The sequence below is a fragment of the Crocuta crocuta genome, unplaced genomic scaffold (genome assembly GCF_008692635.1).
Source record: "Crocuta crocuta isolate KB4526 unplaced genomic scaffold, BGI_CrCroc_1.0 scaffold417, whole genome shotgun sequence".
In the NCBI taxonomy this organism is placed as follows: Eukaryota; Metazoa; Chordata; class Mammalia; order Carnivora; family Hyaenidae; genus Crocuta; species Crocuta crocuta.
The window spans coordinates 2,315,905-2,336,295 of record NW_027536463.1 but is presented as its reverse complement, the minus strand read 5'-3'; the positions used below and the strand labels follow the sequence as shown (position 1 = coordinate 2,336,295).

At 37.9% G+C, this 20,391-nt stretch overlaps 1 protein-coding gene across 1 annotated transcript in view; it reads left to right on the top strand.

Moving 5' to 3' along the window:
• Positions 1-20,391, top strand: part of GNAI1 (G protein subunit alpha i1) — an 86,997-nt gene that overhangs the window by 1,051 nt on the left and 65,555 nt on the right. The gene's annotated exons all lie outside the window — the stretch shown is intronic.

The window sequence follows — 20,391 nt, the reverse complement described above, 5'->3', positions numbered from 1 at the left end:
TTTATTACGGTGGAGACATGGAAAACATCAAAGTTGGGTAACGTTTGCTCTGGTAGTAGGTATGGCAGATACTCGAGCGGAGAAAACCTATGTGAAAGGTGCGAGAGGGTCACGCGGAAAACAATGCTTTCCCAGCTGCCGCGGTTTCTGATGAATGAGATTTGCCAGGTACACGCCAGGCGTTTATTTGTTCCTAGTATTGTTCTCATGGTGAAACGCTATGTGGAGGTCTTTTCCAGGTTTTTGAAAGGAGAGACCAAAATAAGGAGTAAGCCAGGGTTTTGACTGAAGGATACCTGAGGAAAATATTCACAGCATAAGATTTGTAGATCTGGGAGTTAGGATTTTCTTTTGTGTGCCGGCCCCCCTCTCCCCCCTACACCACGCATACACACATTATAGCAATTTAGGTAGGTGAAAGATTTCAGAATCTTCATCTGCACTTCCAACGACTGCTTTTGTTTTATAACAGTTACAATAAAAGAAATACTGCACAAACCTGTTTTCAGTAAGCTTCTGTTTCATTGGTTTAATGACTGCAGGAAAAATGGTGGGGTTTTTTCTCCATTACTAGTAGGCTTAGAAGCAGCAAACTTGGCATGACTAAAAGTAATAACGATTTGAGTCATTTTACTAACAAACTGTGAAATAACTTTGCGTTTTAAAGACCTGGGTGGCTTTCTTCACCCTTGCCCCCAACACAAATCTTTCTCAGTTAGTACTCCTTACATAAGTTTTTACATTAATAAGAAATAATGTATTTTGCCTAGGTCAGTGTATTTTTAGTGTATTGAGCATAGAAGAGACGTACCTTGATATGGAAACATGTAGATATTCCTCTTAGGAAGTGGATGTGCTTGAGCAAAAACGAAACAAAAGGAAGATTACAAAGTTCTTTTTCTGCAGTTTCTGCACTCCTGCTCTGATGTATTCTTTTAGTGTATTTCTGTGGGACCCCAGTTTGAGCCAGCCAGCCACCATGTTTAAAGCATTTGAAAAATGAGTCCTCTGATGTTGTTTTAGGCTTTAATTAGATGTCTGTTAGAGAGAGATGGACTAGGATAAAGGTCAAAGGAGCTTTTTTTTCCCCCCCTTCATGGAGAACAGATCAGTGTTTCTTAACCTTAGCACTATTGGCAGGATAATTCTTTGTTGTGCAGGCTGTTTTGTTCATTGTAGGATGTTTAGCATTGTAGGGTGTTCTTTGGCCTTTATCCATTAGATGCCAGTGACAGCCCACTCAACCTTTGATCCTTGAAAATGTCTCTGGGTCGCCCCCAAAGTTCCCAGCCTCTGCTGAGAGCCTAGATTCATATAGTTGAATGTATAATGTAGAAGTCAAAGTTGCATCTCTACAACCACCTATAGTGAGACTTACGTGAAAGGTGTAGCAGAGTCATGATTTTCTGAGGAAACTGAGAGTTTTGTTTTTCTTTTTTTAAAAAATTTTTTTAATGTTTTATTTATTTCTGAGAGAGAGATAGAGACAGCGTGAGCAGGGGAGGGTCAGAGAGAGAGGGAGACACAGACTCTGAAACAGGCTCCAGGCTCTGAGGTGGCAGTCAGCACAGAGCCCGACGCGGGGCTCGAACCCACCAACCGTGAGATCATGACCTGAGCTGAAGTCAGATGCTCAACCGACTGAGCCACCCAGGTGCCCCGAGAGTTTTTTTTTCTATACCAGTAACATTAGAAAGATTTCAAAATGATTTTTAAAAAATCTTCAAGTAACTGAATTCCTTCAGCTGTCTTTGCTAGCTTTGGTGTTTTGCTTTTCCCTACATTTCTTTCTGTAGAAATCCTTTAGCACCCCTTCCTGGTTGGCCCAGCTGTCCCTCCCCTTCCTCCTTTAGTCTTACTCCTGCTCTGCCCTTTTGCCCCAGGGTCCTAGCACTCAAGTTCTATAAACAAAATGCTGGCTTATTTCATAAATGTTATTCTTGGAATGTTTCAAAACATTTTTATTTCCCAATTTGTCTTTAGCAGTGATTTTCTGACCTTTGGTCCTTTTTTCAATGTTTAAAGTCATATGTGTAAGCAGCTCAATGAAATAATTCTATATAAAACATGGCAACTGAATCAACTAGAAATATAAATTGGTTTCTAGGTAATCTATAACCAGTCACTACATATGTATCAGGTCATCGTCCTCTTCAATTTTTTTGTTTCGTTTTTTTCATCTAAGAATTTTTTTCATTTTAGGCAAAAAGCCAACAGAGGTAAATGGTTCATTATATTGCATTTTTTTCTTAAGGCATATATGCATTATGTTTTAGACATCTGGGTTGAGAGATTCAGGTAGGANCTGTTAAAATTAAAACAAAACAATTTTTTTTTTTTTTTATCAGAGATATTTTACTGTCCTTATTAGGAGCAGTGAATTAGGCTTTAAAAAAGAGAGGACCTAGTCTAATCATTGACCTAAAGGAAATTAGGTCAGGGTTTGGGTGGTTTCAAGTCTTTAGGTTAGTTTTTAGGCATTGGTATTAGAATAATAATCCTAAGTAGCAAAACTTATTTTTATAATCAAATTTTTCTGTCCATCATAGATGGCTAATTATCTCAAGGGAGAACATTTATTGTCATACTTTTGAGGAGGTTGCAGTTTATCATTTTTTTTAAGGGCAGCATCAGTCTTTGGCTGTCTTTTCAGTGAGACTCCATTGTACATATGAGTACTTATTAAATATCATTTTATCATAATTTTCAAAGATGTAAAGAGTTTAGATTATATAAAAGAAAAATTTTCATCTACATAAATTAGTTCAGTCTAAAGGTGAGTTTTAATTCTTTACTCTGCCTCATTATTTTCTCTGCTCATCCTCACACACAAAAATCCACACGCTCTTTCTTTTGCTTGTTTTAAATATTATAGGTTAAGTGAAAATGAGGTGAGGGATAACATCTCTTCTACTTGGTGAATTTTTTCCATTGCTACCAGCAAGCAGCTATTTGAGAAGCTACAATCATTAATCTTTTTTGTTCCTTGTAAACTTGTTCTGTGACTTCCTTAGTTGAGAAATTCTGGCTTTGCAGGATTTTGGATTTTACATTGCTTTAGCTATTTCTCTAGAATTGGCTCAGGACCCCAGATATCAGACAACCCATTTCCTTGAATAAATGGACCTGATATTTCAACATGGGTTATGTGTTTCTCTCTTACCTACCTTTTATTCATTTACTTTGATAGACACTGCAGGTGGCATTAAAGAGTGCTTTGAAAAGGCTGATTTTTCTGTATCTTCTGTTTTTCATTCTTAAAATTTTTAGTTGAGGTTCCCAGATGCCTTTGGCAGCCTAATTCCAGAAGGCTTCTGGTCATTTGCCTCTAGGCTGCTTTCCTATCATGCAAGTTCCTTGCTCTGAAACTTTGTTGACTTCTCCATTGCCTGCACAATAAAAACTTTGTTCTAGACCTTGCTTCCCTCTGTCCTTGTGCCCTTTTCCTCAGGGCACCCTCCTTCTCCCGATGGGAACAGTGGGCATATGGCGAAGCATATTGCACTCTGGATTCTAGTGTTGGTTAGCCTTGTGCCCTGCCTGTTTTTCTGACTAGTGTGAGCACTTTAGGGGCAGAATCGTTGTAAGTTGCACTTGTATCCATCCCTAACAACTGTTTACTTTTTCATGTGCTTAAATAGTTCCTAATTATGTTAATATCTTGCATAGAATTAGGACTTTCCTAAAATATAAGCCACATGCTTTGCCATTTTCAGTATTAATGGGAATAAATGACTACCTAGCCAAACAGAGTAAACAAAAAAGGAATAATAACAGTATGTGAGGACCAAAGTAAACACATGGTATCCAAAAGCAGATTGTTTGGCTTAAGAATACTTTTCCGTTTTTATGAGAACTTTTCAAAGTCCTTATATTATTTGATAAAATAGAGAAAATGACAGCGAGTATTCATTGGAGGAAGGTCTGCTGTGTTGCAGTTGTAGTGTTCTTGCTTAATTTTTTTTTTCTTTTTTACAGCTCTCATTTTCTAATCTTTATTTCTGGCCTCTTTTAACCATAAATAAAGAGCATAAGTAAGTAGTCTTGTTAAATTTGTAATGATAGGAAATATAATGCCTGTGTTAGAGAATTTAGTAGAAGATGTTAGGAAATATAATGCCTATCTTACGGAGTTTAAAGAGAGCTGTTATTGAAACCTGAGAAAGATTTCTATAATTTTTTTAAACAAAAAGTGAACATCCAACCACAGTCTTAATGTTTTTGTTATGCGTGTCATGGCCTTGGAAAGTTCAAGCTACCACAAATTCCCATGGGAGGACCTGAATGTATTTGTTGCACTTCTAGGTCACATATTTCTTGGTCACATGTTTTGGCATGCAGTTACCCAATGTGTGATTTCCCGTGGTGTGACATTGGGGAAGCTCAGATCCCAGATGGCATTTGAGCTGTATGAACTAAGGTCAGTAGCACCTAATCTTGTAGTGCTGAGACTGCCTCTGTCATGACTTGTTAAATACTAATTAAAAACTTTAGCAGAAACAAGGCAAAAATAATCTTAAAGTGAACATTTGTTGCCATAAACTCAGTGGCTTAAAACAATGTAAAATTTATTAACCTTACATTCCTGGAGGTCAGAAGTTCAGAATGGGTTTCACCAGACGAAAATCAGGAGGTCAGCGGGGCTGATTTTCCTCTAGAGGTCCCACAGGAGAATCCATTTATTTGTCTTTTCCAGCCTCTGTCTAGAGGCTACATGCTTTCTTTGGCTCATGGGACCTTTTCTCCTTGTTAAAACCCCAGTGGCCGGTGGTCTTTCTCATGTAGCATTGCTCTCTGCAGCCTCCTTTCACTTAAAGAATCCTGTGGTTACATTCGCCCCACCCAGATAACTCAGGGGAACAGCCTTATCTCAAGATACTTGTCTTAATCACATCTACACGGTTTCTTTTGTCATGGAGGATGACACGTTCACAGGTGCCTGGGATTGGGACACGGACATCTCTGGGAGCTATTACTCTGCCTTCCCACAGTCCGCTGTCTGGCTGCTGAAGATGCATGTGTGTCCTGCCTGCAAAATGCATTTACCAAATACCAACATCTGCCAGAGTCTCGGCCCATTGCTATATCTACAGTGTCCAAAGTGTCATCCAGATCTCATAATCTAACTCAGGTATGGGTGAGATTCTCAGTGTAATCTATCCTGGGACAAAATCCCTCTCTACCTGTGAATTGTACGGCTTCATAGCGTGTCCTGTGCTCCTATAACATAGCAGTGGGGCAAGCACAGGGTATCAGTTATAGACAAATCTGTTCAAAAAGAAAGCGGAACGAATAAAGGAATCATCAGTCCCTTGCGTTTCTCACACTGCTTTAGGTGTCAAGGCCTGGGAATAATCCTCTGTGATCCTGCTCCACCTTCTGGGGGCTGGACTCCGCCCTTCCCTTTTAATGAAAGGTAACACATGTCTGCCGCTGAGTCATTTTACCAGCCTGTTTCTTGCCTGTGGAATTATTGTGACCTGACAGCATTCTTTCATTTTGGACTCTCTTAATTTATCTTTCTTCTTTCCCATTTTACTGTAACCACAGGAAAGAAAATAGCTTGCGCCTTCAGCGAAACCAGTTTACTTGGAAATCTCCTTATCTAAATATTCAAGTTCATAGCTTGTGAGTTGTTTTCCACATAATCACGGGACATAATTCGCTTAAGCTTTCTGCTACGAGGTAACAGGGATCCCCCGTCTGCTCGTTTATAATAACATGTTCCTCCTTTCCATCCAAGTGCTCGCCAGCAGCACATTTAATGTCCATATGCCTGTTCATGACAATGGAAATAATATCTGAGATCACGTATGTTTTCTCCAACATATACTCCTATAGGTGTTAACATCTGTATTTCTACTGTGTCAGGGCAGTTCAGGCTTTTTCTGCCCTACTCCTCAAAATTTTAGCTTCTGCCCATTGCCTGATTCCAAAGCCATTTCCACAGTTTTAGTATTTTTTTGCAGCAGCAGCACCCCACTTCCAGATATCCTCTCTAATATCTCATGTATAACTTTAGGGCATACAGAATGATTGTAATTTTATTTTCTTCAGTCCTTTGCAGTTTATGTGACTATAATCATAACAGCAAAATCACCAGTTTCTAGTGCTCCATGTGAACCCATGGTTGGTATTCACTGCAGTAAGTTAAAGAGTAAGACTTTTTTTTTTTTTTTTTGGTATGCCTCCTCATCAGTGAAGTTTTTCTTGACCACCTAGTCTAAATTTATCTTTGTCCCTCTCCCTCCCTTCCTAATTACACCATTTTGAAATCATCTTGTGCGTTTACTTTTTTTTTATTATCTGTTGTGCCTCTCTGTGGGATTGGTTTCCTCTGAGCCTGAATCCCGTCTGACTTGTTTATCGCCTAATGGAGCAAAGTAGTCCTTCCATAAATGTTGATTAAATGAATGACTGGTTACGTTAATGAACATGAATTTTGCCTGGTAATCTTTTAAAGTAAATAAGTTGATACAGTTTCTTGTGCATTGGGCAACTTTAGTGAGTTTTGGCCCAGTGTATGGTCATTTATTTCTTTCATATCTTGCTGGTTAGGGTAACTAAAGCCTACTGCATTAGTACACCCTTCTAAAACCCGGAATTAATTTGAGGTACCTAATTCTTGTTGCAGGATCAGGAAAATATTATGACTCATGGTAAATTAGGTGTAGAGTAAAATATGACTTTTATATTTGTGTATTCTGGACACTTTGTTTTCAGCAGGATTGTTGCATTGCTGTTTCACATGTTATTTGAAAACTTTCCTAAAATGCACACAGTCATGCAACAAGGCATCAAATGTGTTCTCTCAGTCCTGTCTGTTACAGTAGGACAATGTGATTGTAACTTTGGCTTTCTGGAGCCTGTCGGGTTCTCAGAAACTGACCACAGTCTGTTCTTTGTCTTGGCTGTCCTCATGTGGCGAGAATCCTCATTGGTGACATTTGGAGTGTGTTCTGTATTTTTGGTGTTGTGTTATGCCCTAGGTTTACCAAATCTGTAAGAAAATTTACAGTCTAGATCTTCAGAATGGCAAATAGGGAAGAAAGAAATGGTATAATAATAGATACTGAGGGAGGTGAGCTTTAATGGGATCTTCATTGTCCGTCTCTAGGATGTGAGTAGAGGTCACATATCTCTCAGAAATTACTGTGGTTATAAATCTCTCCACTTCCATGCATTTATGAGCTTTTTTTGGGATCCTGATTGGCTGTAAGCTCTGTATTGTATAGAAACCTGCACTCTGGAAGAGACTGCTGTCTATAACTAATTCTTACATTCTTCACATAGAAGGAATTTTAGTTTTCTGAGGTTTATTTAGCTCTGTCCAGAGGCTCTCTACACGGGGAAAGGCAGCTGACCTAGGACTCTGGCAACAAAATCTTTTCCTTGAGATCTTAGGTATATTATCCCAATTCTTTAAGGTTTACTTTTCTTTTCCATAAATTCCAGATGATTAATGTACCTACCTCATAGGGCTAGAGGGCAAAGTAAGCTAATGCATCCAGAGTTCTCAGACTCCTACATGGTACGGAAGTTCTTAATAAATATAAGCCGTTATGATAAATACTTCAGAGTCTCTTTGGAGTCAGCCCTCCCTCTCTGCTTCCTTGCAGTTTGATCCATTTATGATCAGAGACATTAAATCCTTTTTGTTGGCTCCTCTTACCAAGGGGTATGTACATAGGAAAGACATAAAGCAGTATAAACTCAATTCTTCTTCTAAAAGTTTATTTTGAGAGAGAGGGCGAACACTCGCAGGAGGGGGGGGAGAGAGAGAGAGAGAGAGAGAGAGAGAGAGAATCCCAAGCAGGCTTCATGCTGTCAGCCCAGAGCCCTAGGAAGGGCTCCACCCCCAGATCCTGACCTGAGATTGAAGAGTTGGACACTCAATCTGCTGAGCCACCCAGGCACCCCTAAAATCAGTTTTAATAACCAGTTTTTGATTCTGCTGTGACTCCTTTGTGGGACTTGGCTTTCTGTTAATAGTTTCCCCATTGGGAACAGACCGGGTAGATATCTGTGTTACGTTAGGAATTCTAGAGAGAGTGGATTTTAAGTAATGGGAAGACTTTATAAATGATTTAAAAGTAGTTTTCTCTCCCTTTTATTGCCCATTTTTAGAATAAATGTAATAATTTCCTGCAAACTTTCCTTTTATCTTTCATGAAAATAAAACAAGGCTGTTAGTGTAAGTTATGAAAGATTATTTGAGTTGACTCAAATGAATGTGCCATTTCTCAGGGGAATTTATGATTACTTCCCACAAAGTTAAAAAACTTTTTGAAACTTTCTGTACTGATGACTCAAACAAATTCCTAAAAAAACTCCAAAATTATCTTGTAAATTTACTTCTAAGAGAACATCTCTTAAAATGTGGTAGTAACCTTGATAAAGAAACAATGAAGCATTGAATCTGTAATAGTATTTCTCTTTTAATAATATTTCAAAGGAGTCTTTTTAAGACTTAGTCTTGAATTAACTGGAGTTCCTTCTGTTTACTTTGCCTTTTGAAGGCACAATCTAAATTTTTTTTCTAGTGGTTTATTTATCTTTATTATAATTTTTTGGGCATGTGTTGTATTTGACAGACTTCCGTGATATTTAAGAAGATGGGGCCTGTGAGTAAACTGCACTGAAGATCAGTGTAATAGGAATTAGAAGAAAACTGTCGTCCTATTGGTCGTTCTGAAGTTAACCTAATTTCATGAGTTACATTTATTTTGGTGCAGTATTGATCTGAGATTTCACAAACTGAGCAGTCAGTATAATCAGCAACAGGATGAAGAATTTATGCAAGGGATGTTCTTTGACTGTACTAGGTCATCAGTCTGGTCACTTAAGTTGCTGCAACTGACGAGATGGCCCTCCTGGAACCAGTGCTGTGCATCTGCTGCCACTTGTTCCTCTTCTCTTGCCGCCCAGAACCTTCTTCGGTGCACCCTGGTTCTGTCTGCCCATTTTCACCTTTTCTCCAAAGACTCCTGCACTCTAGTCATGTCCAGCATTAACGTAATAAAATCCAAGCAGAACTATCCATAGTCTCCTTAAATCATTTTTATTTCATTTTTATTTAAAAAATTCTTCTTAATGTTTTTATTTCTGAGAGACAGAGAGAGAGAGAGAGACAGCGTGAGCAGGGGAGGGTCAGAGAGAGAGGGAGACACGGAATCTGAAGCAGGTTCCAGGCTCTGAGCTGTCAGCACAGAGCCTGATACGAGGCTCAAACCCACAAACCGTGAGATCATGACCTGAGCCGAAGTCAGACTCTTAACCGACTGAGCCACCCAGGCGCCCCTCCTTAAATCATTTTTAATTCCTCATTTTTCATCTAAACATTTTAGAATGTCAGGCTACATTCCCATTTTTACTCTTTCACTTTGCTTTTGCTATTTAAATTGCTTTTTATTTTAAAATTACGGGCTCTTTCAATTATATAGAAGTATTGAGAGAGAAAACTGGCACTCATGTAACTCACAGATTTTTTTAGAGAGATCTTATGGTTGATCTCTGTCTTCTGGATTTTCTTCTATAGTTAGGTCAGGCTTCTCTTTGTAACTTCCTGTCTCTTAACTTTTCTCTAGTTTTTTTTTCTTTATCTCCTTATCTTTTATGTTACTTATATGTCTTTGCTTCACTTTTATCTATTTAGCCTTTTAATATATTGAATTTTTAATTTTATTAATAATATTTGTATTATTAATCTTTTGGGAATAGTTTATTATAGTTTATTATTCTATTCTTCTATTTCCTCCCTTTTTTAAGAAGCCACTTTCACCATACCATAGTTTCATAGTCTCTTTGTGAAAAATTTATTATTTAAAGTTCCTAAGGTTCAGATAGTTGTAGTGTCTTGACTGTATTTCACGGTAGGTAGGTTGTGTCTTTCAGTACTTTTTTACTGTGAGTATATATTCGCAAGCACATTGTTTATGTGAATCCTGTGCCCCCTGGTATTGTGGGTTGAGGGTAGAGGGCAGGTTTACTTCTAATTTACCTTATTAACACAGCATTCCAAAACTGATGGTGTCCTCTCTCACCCACTTAATCACTTTCTCCTTCTCCCTGTTGCCTCTATTTTAGTTGGTGGCAAGTTGTTTTCTTATTTGCTTTCCCACCTAATTAGTCCAAAGCTCCATTGAGTTTGTTTTCTAAGTAGTTTACTTATTTTCCTGTCTTGGTTTTTATCATCCAGCAACAGTGAACTTATGGTTTCCCTTCATTCCTTTGCAGTTTTGTTTGTGTGTTTGTTTCTGCCTTTGCTCATGTGGTCTCTGCTTAGGATGAGAGGTATGGGATTGTGTGTGTGTGTGTGTGTGTGTGTGTGTGCGCGCGCGCGCGCACGCGTGCGTGTGCAGGTGTGGTGGGTTGCATCTCCCAGTACTGTTGTGGAGATCCTCATTGACTTCCATTGTGTCCCTGTCCCTGGCAGTCAGATTTTTTTCTTGCCTGCTAGCATCCACTGCTCACCGGTTTATTGTGTCTCATTTTGTTCATCTCCCCTCCTGTCGTGGCCCTCCTGCGTGTCTCATGGATACTTTTTTTCCTGGGCAACCCTTTGCTGCAGAGCCAGTACCGGGGAGCCAGGCTCTTGTCTACCCTGAGTGCTCTGCCTTCTCTGGGCACATCCGGCACGTGGAAAACTTCGTCCTATCAGTAGTGCTCATATGCTGCAGAGAGAGGAGCTCAGGTGTTCCCTCTGCCTAGCCACACTTCTCCCCTAGACTGCTTGCATGGGTTCCTGCCTGGGTGACTTTTTCTCTCAGGATCCCAAATAGGCCCCTCTGCCACCAGTAGTCTCTTCATCTTCTCTGACGTGACATACTGTTCACCTCTGAAACTGTGGCTGAAAGAGGAAAACAAGATACAAGGGAATCCCTGCCTCTCTCCTCTCTAGTTGCATTCAGCAGTTGCCACTGTGCCACTGATTACCCTGTGGCTGCAAGGCTTAGGGTCTCTGCCAGGTGATGCCTGCAGAGCAAGCCACTTGTACTCAGCCATTTTCATCTGATGGTGTTAATGCACCCTGTCTGCCTCTTCTCCCATTATTCACATAAACGCATAGGAGAAAAGAACCACATCAGTAATTTTCAAAATACTGCTCACCTTACTTTCTCCATGGTTCTTTGCACTTCTGCTCTCAGGTTAGGTTTTTTTTCACACTTGTCTTTATTGTATGCTCTTGCTCGTCCATGTGTGTTCACCTTGTTTTCCTAAAGCAACTCTTCTTAGCCTTAAACTTTAACATGGATAGAAAATAAGTTGGAATCTTTTAAAATATAGATTTTCATTCTAGGTGTGGGATGGGGCCTGAGACTCTACATTTCTCACAGGCTCTCGGGCCGCCTTTGCTGCTGATCCCCAGTCCAGTGCGTGCTTTGGGAAGCAGAGTCCTAGAGTGGGTAATTCTCCTGGATCTGATTCTGTTTATCCATTGCATCAGCGTTTTTCAAGATTCATCGCGTCTTTGCCACATTCACGAAATCTTCCATAACCTTATCTGTAAAGTATCTGAAGCTGTTTTTGTGCTTAAGTAAGTGCTTACTGTAACTTATACACTTGCATGTATGTACATGTGCATATGTAAGGCCTATCACACTTATGTAATTAAGCTTTTATGTTACTTGGATTCATTTTTTAGTAGAGAATTTTGAGAAAAATTATTTGATATTATCTTGCATGGAAACATGCACTTCCTGGAAAGTGATCAATCATAAACTATAATTAGTCATAATGAATCTTTTGTGTATTTAGCAAAATTTTTTAAAGTGGATTTTTGATGATATGATTATTCAGGTCGGGTTGAATGTGACCTTATAAATATGTTTTATGAACATCTTCATCTGGTAATGTTCATGATGAAATTCCTTTCTCAGAAGTAAATAAAGGATGGTTGCAAACTCTGAGAAAGTTGATAGTCATTGGTCTTGAAATAATTGATCATACTATTTTTATATAACCTCATCTCCTAATCTAACTGCACATATAACATGATTTCCATTGCCTTTAAAAGACAATTCTGATCTTAGAAACTATTTTTTTACATAATTTTTACTGACAAGTACTACAAAATATGTAGCATTTTGTGATTTAAAAAGGCATAAATGGTCTCTCACTTCTGCTTTCATTTGCTGGTTAGGCTTCACTGTTAGGTTAATTATGACACCTGGTTCTTATGAATCATGTAAATTCATTCAACAAATATTTATGGAATGCCAGCTCTCTGGCCGGCATTGTCTAGATATCTGGAAATGGAACCATGTTTGGGAAACTGATATTAATTCAAGTAGAGAAAGCATTCTTTAAGTGTTTTACTATAGGATGAAAACAGTATGGTTACTTTGGCCTGTTAACTTACAAAGTTTAAGTATTTTAAAAAATGGTTTCTTTTCTCTCTCATTTGTCTTGCTATGCCTTTGTAGTAGATCATTTTAACTTTGTTGTGGATGATTGCATTTTATACGTGAGGTTGAATTTTATGCTTTTTGCCAAAAGCTATTCAAACACTTACATAGCAAAAAATAAGTAATAACTCCAAAGTAATTTATACTATGAACCTGGTGATAATGCTTAGAATCTTAGAACTAATTTATTGAAAAGTTATCGACCACCAGTGTAGCCCCTGGTATACACCTGAGATAACTTAAGCTCTAGTATCAAATGTGACCACTAAAAAGGTTCTGAAAAATAGAACACTCTGAACAGACTGTTACCAGTGGCTGTCTTTGGAGAACCAATCAGCAGAACATTTGCTTTTTAATGCATAGACCTGTGTAGATTTTGAATTATATTTGGGTGTGTGTGGATATTTTTGTTCATCAGTGAGCAAATGTTATTAAAAAAGAAAAACAAAAATGGTAGAAAATTTAAGCATCAGACTGAGTCAGATAAACAACTCATTTTCATATTGTCTGAATAAAAGTAGAAAATGATATAAAGTTTTCATAGAATGAATCCATATACATGGGGGACTCAGTTGGGAACTCAACTTTAATATTTTCAGAATTGCATGGTATTCCAGAAGTCATTTGGCATAATGGTTTGTCTGGATTTCTGAAAGTTAAGATTAGTTATTTAGATTTATGATAGTTTTAACCATTAAATATTATACAGATAAGTTTGCAATAGGATATCCAGTGCAGTTGATAGAACATTTGGGTAAGACTATAGAGATGTCACTTACTTGCGTGTATATCCTATGTATGTAGTCTGTGATTTAAGAAACATTGCTTTTTAATAACATACCTATCATTTCCATTCGGGGCATTTTCAAGGTTTAGTTTACTATTATTAAGTCTAAAACTTGATATGTGGGTGCCTTAAATTGAAGGATTCAACCAGAACATTTCTGTTGTTATAGTAATATTCCAAACGTGTTTCTTCTAATAATGGATTATGTAGTATAGATCCAAGGTTGTTTCATGCTTTAATGCAACAGTAGTGTGATAACTTCAGTATAGAAACTTCATAAAAGATACAGTCTGCAACTTTCTTGGGCATAATATATTCACCAAGTATTTTTCTTCCTAATTATCTTTGTTTCTCTTATTTTATATTTAATGTTTATATATTATTCTCTTGTAAAAATGGCATCTTTGCTGTTAGAGCTAAAACATTTGGCCTGGTGAGTGTGTGAAGAGTACTTCTGTTTATAAGTAAGGCTTGTTATGTGCTAAGAAGAGATGCTCCTCAGGCCAGCTCCAGCAAAGAACACAAGTATGACACAGACAACTCAGAGGAAACCCAAGGCTGAAACTTGAAAGCTGGTGGGTTGGGAACCAAGACTTTGCCTCTGGAGCCACACGGCATTACAGTGGTGGTGTCCTGCCAGCCTTCTGGCTTCCTCGCTCTGTAAGCTTTATGCTCGGTTTGTACCACTCACTGCTTCAAACTCTTAATTAGTTTTTCAAAACCAGACAACTTTGATCTGCCCATCTCACCTTTTATCCCCAACTCTGGAGTCCTTGGACTACCTTTTGGTGAAATACTCAATCCTCTCTGGTCCAGGGACCTTTGGTGGGAGAACAGTTCAGGGTCATGGAGCCTGTTCCTCATAAAGCAAAGTAGAGGGCTTTTAGGCTCTGTTAAAACAAGCAAGTTTGGTGATGCTTCCTTTGTACACCTAATATCAAAAAATAGTTTATTACCTTCTAAACAAAAAAGTGGCTTTTTTATCAGACCATTCCATCAGCAATGGTACATATGTTCATTGTCTCACATGTTTTATGTTGTTCAGTCTTAAGACTTATAGCAAATGTTACTAATATCTCAAAGTAAGTTGAATGTCCCCAGTTATATACAGCATTTATTATTATTTTATTACAGGCATTGTTCTAGTAATGTTCTAGTCTTTATTTTTTTAAGTTTTTTAATGTTTATTTTTGAGACAGAGACAGACAAGAGCGTAAGCAGGGGAGGGGCACAGATAGAGAGAGGGAGACACAGAATCTGAGGTAGGCTCTAGGCTCCGAGCTATCAACACAGAGCCTGATGCAGGGCCCAGACTCACAAACCATGAGATCATGACCTGAGCCGAAGTTGGACGCTGAACCCACTGAGCCACCGGCGTGCCCGTCTCTCATTATTTTTGAAGGCTCTCTGTTAAGTATTGGTTGTGTTTTTTGAACACTTGGGAAACTAAGCCTTTGAATAAGCTATTTTATGCATTTTGAATAATTGACATGATACTGTGTATATACATATATATATGTATTTTTATTTTTGGCTTATATAGTTACCTATCCTTAAATATCTCCTGTATATTCTCAGGTTTAGTGTCTATATTGTAACCCATCTTATAGACCTGCCATAATTTATTGAATCACACTAATGTTGAAAATTGAGGCCTTCCAGTTTCATAATCAGATGTTATGCCATCATGACCATATTTTATGCATATATCGTTGCCTGTATTCCTGATTATTTCCTTAAATTACTGGGTTAAAAGGTTTGAACTGGTTTAAGACTTATGATAGGTGCAGCTGGATTACTTTCCCCACATGTTCCATTTCCACCCCTGCAGGTGGCATGTGAGGCTGCTGTTTCATCTCACCCTCATTAGCATTGAGGGTTCTTGTAATTATCGTGCTAACTGATGAGTAAAAATGGCTTCACATTGTTACTTTAATCTGCAGTCTGGAATTTGCTGAGGAGTGGTGGAAGGACTCTCTGTTCTAAAGAAGTAAGTCTGGTTCATTTGAGATTCATCAGAACCTGTCCTGCAATACTTTGCATCTTTGTTGCATATTATTTCCCCAGTTGTGTCCTTCTTGATTTTGTAACTTTTGGACATACATTCCTTGTTTTACTTCAATTCAGTAAGAAGATTTAGAATTGCTTAAATTGTTGGCTCTGTAACCGTGCCCTGAGTGATTTTGACAAATGATATTTTTTTTTGTTAATTATATATGCCTTCAGACTATAAAACCTGAGAACTTCCTCATCAGCAGTTGAGAAGACCTTCTTAAACAAGAAGGAAAAGATGCTAACTGTAGTAGACAACATTGATTCATTTATGGTAACTTTCATGAAATAGGTACCATAAACAAAGTGGGGCAAAAAGTGTACTATGTACTACCTATTATGATGGAAATGCAGATTAAAGCTAGATGACATTTTATACCTGTCAGAATCAGGCAACACCAAATGCTGACTGGGATAACTTTAATGTACTGTTGGGTGGGAACATCAGTTGCTGGAACCATCTTGGGTAAAGAAGCGTATCCCTTGGGTGTAATAATCCCACACACAGGTGTAGACTCCAGTGACTGTATTGTGTTTTACCGAGAAAAAAATGTTACCTGCGATATTACTAGTAGTAGTAAAATTTTGAAATACCTAAGTTATTCACCATCAGGTGTGAATAAATGAGAAAGAATGAATAAATGTATGTTGAAAATGAAATAGGGTATGCAGTTTGGCAAATGAAATATTAGAGAAGTGAATGTGTGATAAATCTCAGTGATACTGTTAAATAGGCAGTTTGTATAATGATATGCTCTGTGATACATTCATATGAAGTTAAAAAATCTTCAGAACTGTATCATGGTTATGTTTATAGGTAGAACACATATAGCAAAAATATAAGGAAATGGCTGGCAAGGCTACACATCAAATGGAGTGAGTGTTGGTTATTTTGAAGAAGGGAAAAAGGAAAGTAGATGAGGGAGAGGTATCCAGGGTGCTTTAATGTTTTCCTTTAAATTTTTTAATGTTTATTTTTGAGAGAGAGAGCGAGCGATCATGAATGGGGGAGGAGCAGAGAGAGAGGGAGACACAGAATCCAAAGCAGGCTCCAGGCTCTGAGCTGTCAGCACAGAGCCCAATGTTGGGCTTGAACTCATGAACTGTGAGATCATGACCCAAGCCGAAGTCGGATGCTTAACTGACTGAGCCATCCAGGCGCCCCTGTAATGTTTTAATTCTTAATTTTTTAAATATTTATTTTTGAGAGAGAGAGACAGAAACCGAGCACAAGTGGGAGGAGGGGAAGAAAGAGAGGGAGACACAGAATTAAGAGCAGGCTCCAGACTCTGGGCTGATAGCACAGAGCCCACATGGCAGTTGAACCCACGGACTGTGATATCATGACTTGAGCCAAAGTTGGACACTTAACTGACTGAGCCACCCAGGTACCCCTATAATGTTCTAATTCTTTTTTTAAAAACATTTTTTAAATGTTTTATTTATTTCTGAGAGAGAGACAGCTATGCTGAGCAGGGGAGGGTCAGAGAGAGAGTAAGACACAGAATCCTCAAAAGGCTCCAGGCTCCGAGCCAGCTGTCAGCACAGAGCCCTATGCGGGGCTTGAACCCACAAACCGTGAGGTCATGACCTGAGCCGAAGTTGGAAGCTCAATGGACTGAGCCACCCAGGTGCCCCTAATGTTCTAATTCTTAAGCAGGGTGCTGAATGCACAGATGTTTGTTCTCTTCTTTTCTGGATACTTTTGTGTGACTGAAGTATTTCGTAAGTAAACAGAAGTTTTGTTATTGTAGGCTAAATCATGTCAATTTTGGCATCTTCTTTTTCTGTGCTCCCACATCTGGTTATTTCCCAACCCTTGTTTACTCTCATCTCCATTGCCTTGTCCATCCCCTCCTCCCCTTTCCATTTTTACATAAATTAATCTTCTGTAATACCCTCCTACCTGGTTTTCCTACCTATACACTTTCCGCCCTTCATTCTAAATTAGTCCTCCTGATGACAGCTTTGATCTTATCAGTAATTTCCCAGAAGTCTTTAGCAGTTGTTATTATTTACAGAGTATCACCTTGTTTATTAGTATGGCATTCAGAAGCTTCTTTGGTTGGGCTTCCACCCTGCCTTCCCATATTTCCCATGACTGTCCCTTGGCAGTCTCTGAGTATGTCCCACGCTTTCCCATCTTGATACCCTTGCTCATGCTGTTCTTTTTAGGAATACCTTTCCATCCTTAACCGATTTCCACTCCTGCCCACTTATGAGCAGACTTTGGGACAGTGTTTATCAAAATTGAATAATATCTGGGTCTTTAATAAAGAGGAAGCACTTCTTAAACTTAATTCCTGATGTTGATTTACATATATTGCAGTATCTCTTAAATAGATAAAATTATGCAGTACATAATTACATTTATAAATCATACGTATCTAACTTCTAAGCAATCACAAAGCCAAAACTATTACAAATAGAAGTACAAACTATACAGTTCTTATGAACTTTGCTTTTTCTGTGTTGATTGTGATATGAATCAGGTATAAACTGCTTTTGCATTTGGCATGCCTGTACTACCAAATGCCACATGATGTCTCAATTGTCTCCTCCACTTTCTGTAATAGAGCTGTTGTAAAACCCTCATTCCTCTGGTGCTCCTACCTTCCTTGGAATAAGTGCCTCATTGAGGAATCATCTGTGGGTATCATGAATCATAAGGCTCAGTAGTCTTCCCACCACATAGCCTGATTTTATACATGAGGAAAATATCTCTGCACCTTAATGCAGATACATTCAGTAAATGTTAGCTGCTGTCTGCTATGGGCTATGTCAGGTGTGTATATCCAAACATGACTCAAACATGAGGGTCCTGTCCTCAAGGAGTTTACTGGCAAAATAAAGCAAAATGAAACATTATTTATGGGAGGAGTAAATTCTGGGTGTGGGCTTTGAACTTACTAGGGGAAGCACAATTTCAAGTTCAGAGCTGTTAACTATTCAGCCCTTCAGCACAAGGCATGATATGTTTGTATTGAGTTAATTTCTCTACTTTTATATTTATGTTCCTCTCCTTTCATTGCATCTCCTCATTTCTTTCTCATGGACCTTGTTTCTTCATTTATTTAGAATGAAGTAGGTAATGTTAATGTCTTATTGCAAGGTAGGAAATTGAGGCTTAGATATGTAATTTGCCCAATGTTATGTAACTGGTAAGTGGCCAGGCTAGGTCTTGTCTCCTCAGCAGATTCCAGGTTCTTAACCCTCTTGATACACTGTCAAGTACTTTGTTATGCTTAAATCTAAAGTAAGCTTCCATCCTTATGTTATTAAGTGGGCTTTTGCATCTGTGACAGTAAAGGGTATCAACCTCCCCAGCCCCCCCCGCCTCTAGGAGGACAGGGCCTGTTGAAGAGTAGGCATTCAGTAAATGTTGGTTGAATAAATTACAATTATATCTTATGTGGAAAGAATTAGTAGCTATAACTTAAAATTCTAGTATTAACTGATATATATAGTCAGGTGTTTTAATTGGATTTTTTAAAGGAAAGAAGAACTCCTAACTATACATCAAAATCGTGTCAGTGTTTCATTTTTTAAAATGAGAGAAACCAATTTCAGGATATAATCTAGGATTAGTATAGATTCCATCTTACCTCTTATATCTTCTTTATCTTGGGTGGAGGTATTTCAAATGAAAAATGAAATATATATATTGGAAATACAGGTACAATGAAATATCCTGAATCTTTGAAGAAAGAGTTAATTGTACTTACAAACTATAATTGTATGTACAAACTATACTTACCAGAGAATAAATGTGGATCATTATATTTTAGAAAGACCTTTTTTGTGTCAATGAATTGCCCATTAACCAAAGTAACTAAAATATTATATGCTGCAGTGTGAAAATATTCCTGTCATTGGCAAGCTGGCCCCAGTATGAAGATGACAGAGACTGTAAGAGGGCAGATTAAATTAATCAAGCTTGTCATGTCTAATGTACTCTTCAAGAAGAATCAAAGTGTTCATTTTAATTTTGCATCCTTTTTTTCTTTGATATAGGCATAATACACAGTTTTACATCCCTGGTTTAAGGTTTTCTTAAATTTTTTACAGTGTATTGATTGGTTTTGAGAGAGAGCAAGAGAGCACGCACATGTAAGCAGAGGAGGGGCAGAAAATCCCGAGGAGGCTCGCACTGTCACTGTGGAGCCTGATACAGGGCTTGAACTCAAAAACCTTGAGATCATAACCTGAGCCAAAATCAAGAGTTGGCTGTTTAACCAGCCGAGCCACCCAGGTACCCCACCGGTTTAAGGTTTTGATTATAATATGTGTATCTTAAAAATTGGAAAGCTGTAGTTAATGGTTGTATAGTATTTTTCTATAACTTTGGAAGTATATTTGAACACTGATATGTCTAATTATCAAATTGAAGTTAAGACCATTTCCCTTTTTACAGGCTAACCAGGAATATGTTGGGAGTATTTTTGCTCTGATAAAATTGAAGAAAAAGAGTGAGATGATTAATAAAGAACTCAGAGATGCCTGGGATAGATTGTTGTTCCATCCAAAATGCTAAAATATAATAAATATACAAAGAAGTGCTTCTAGTCAGCTTATTTGAGGGTTCATATTGGTTAATGGCCTTAACACCCTGAAACAGGGCCTGGGATACTTTACTTAGAAACTAAAAACAAAACAAAACAAAAACCAAAACTCTCTTTTATATCCTGGGCAAGAAGGAGAGGGAAAACCAATTAGCAAAATGAAAATAATATTTCTTTTTCTTGCATTTAGAAAATTGTCTAGTTTTTTAAATCTTCTTTTGTGATATCTGTTCTGTTTCCTGTACTGTAATTCCTAGGAAGATTTCATGTGGCCAAATTACGTAAGTTTTATGGAAATCAGGTTTATATACTTATTAAACTGATTTTTTTTTTTTTAGGAAAGCAATAAACAGGCACATCTTTATTTGTTATCTTTATGATTATAATGTCTTGTGTTAACTTGAATTCAGGATAGTAAATGTTTTATTAAGGATGTGTTTTTGAGCACCTGTAACAATATGGCAAATTTTGTTGGGGTAATGCACCTTGATTCTCTGAACTGTAGTGTGTGTTAAGTTCCAGACTGAAATTATCTGGGGCATTCATTTTTGTTAATTTATTAATTTTTTAAAAAATGTTTGTT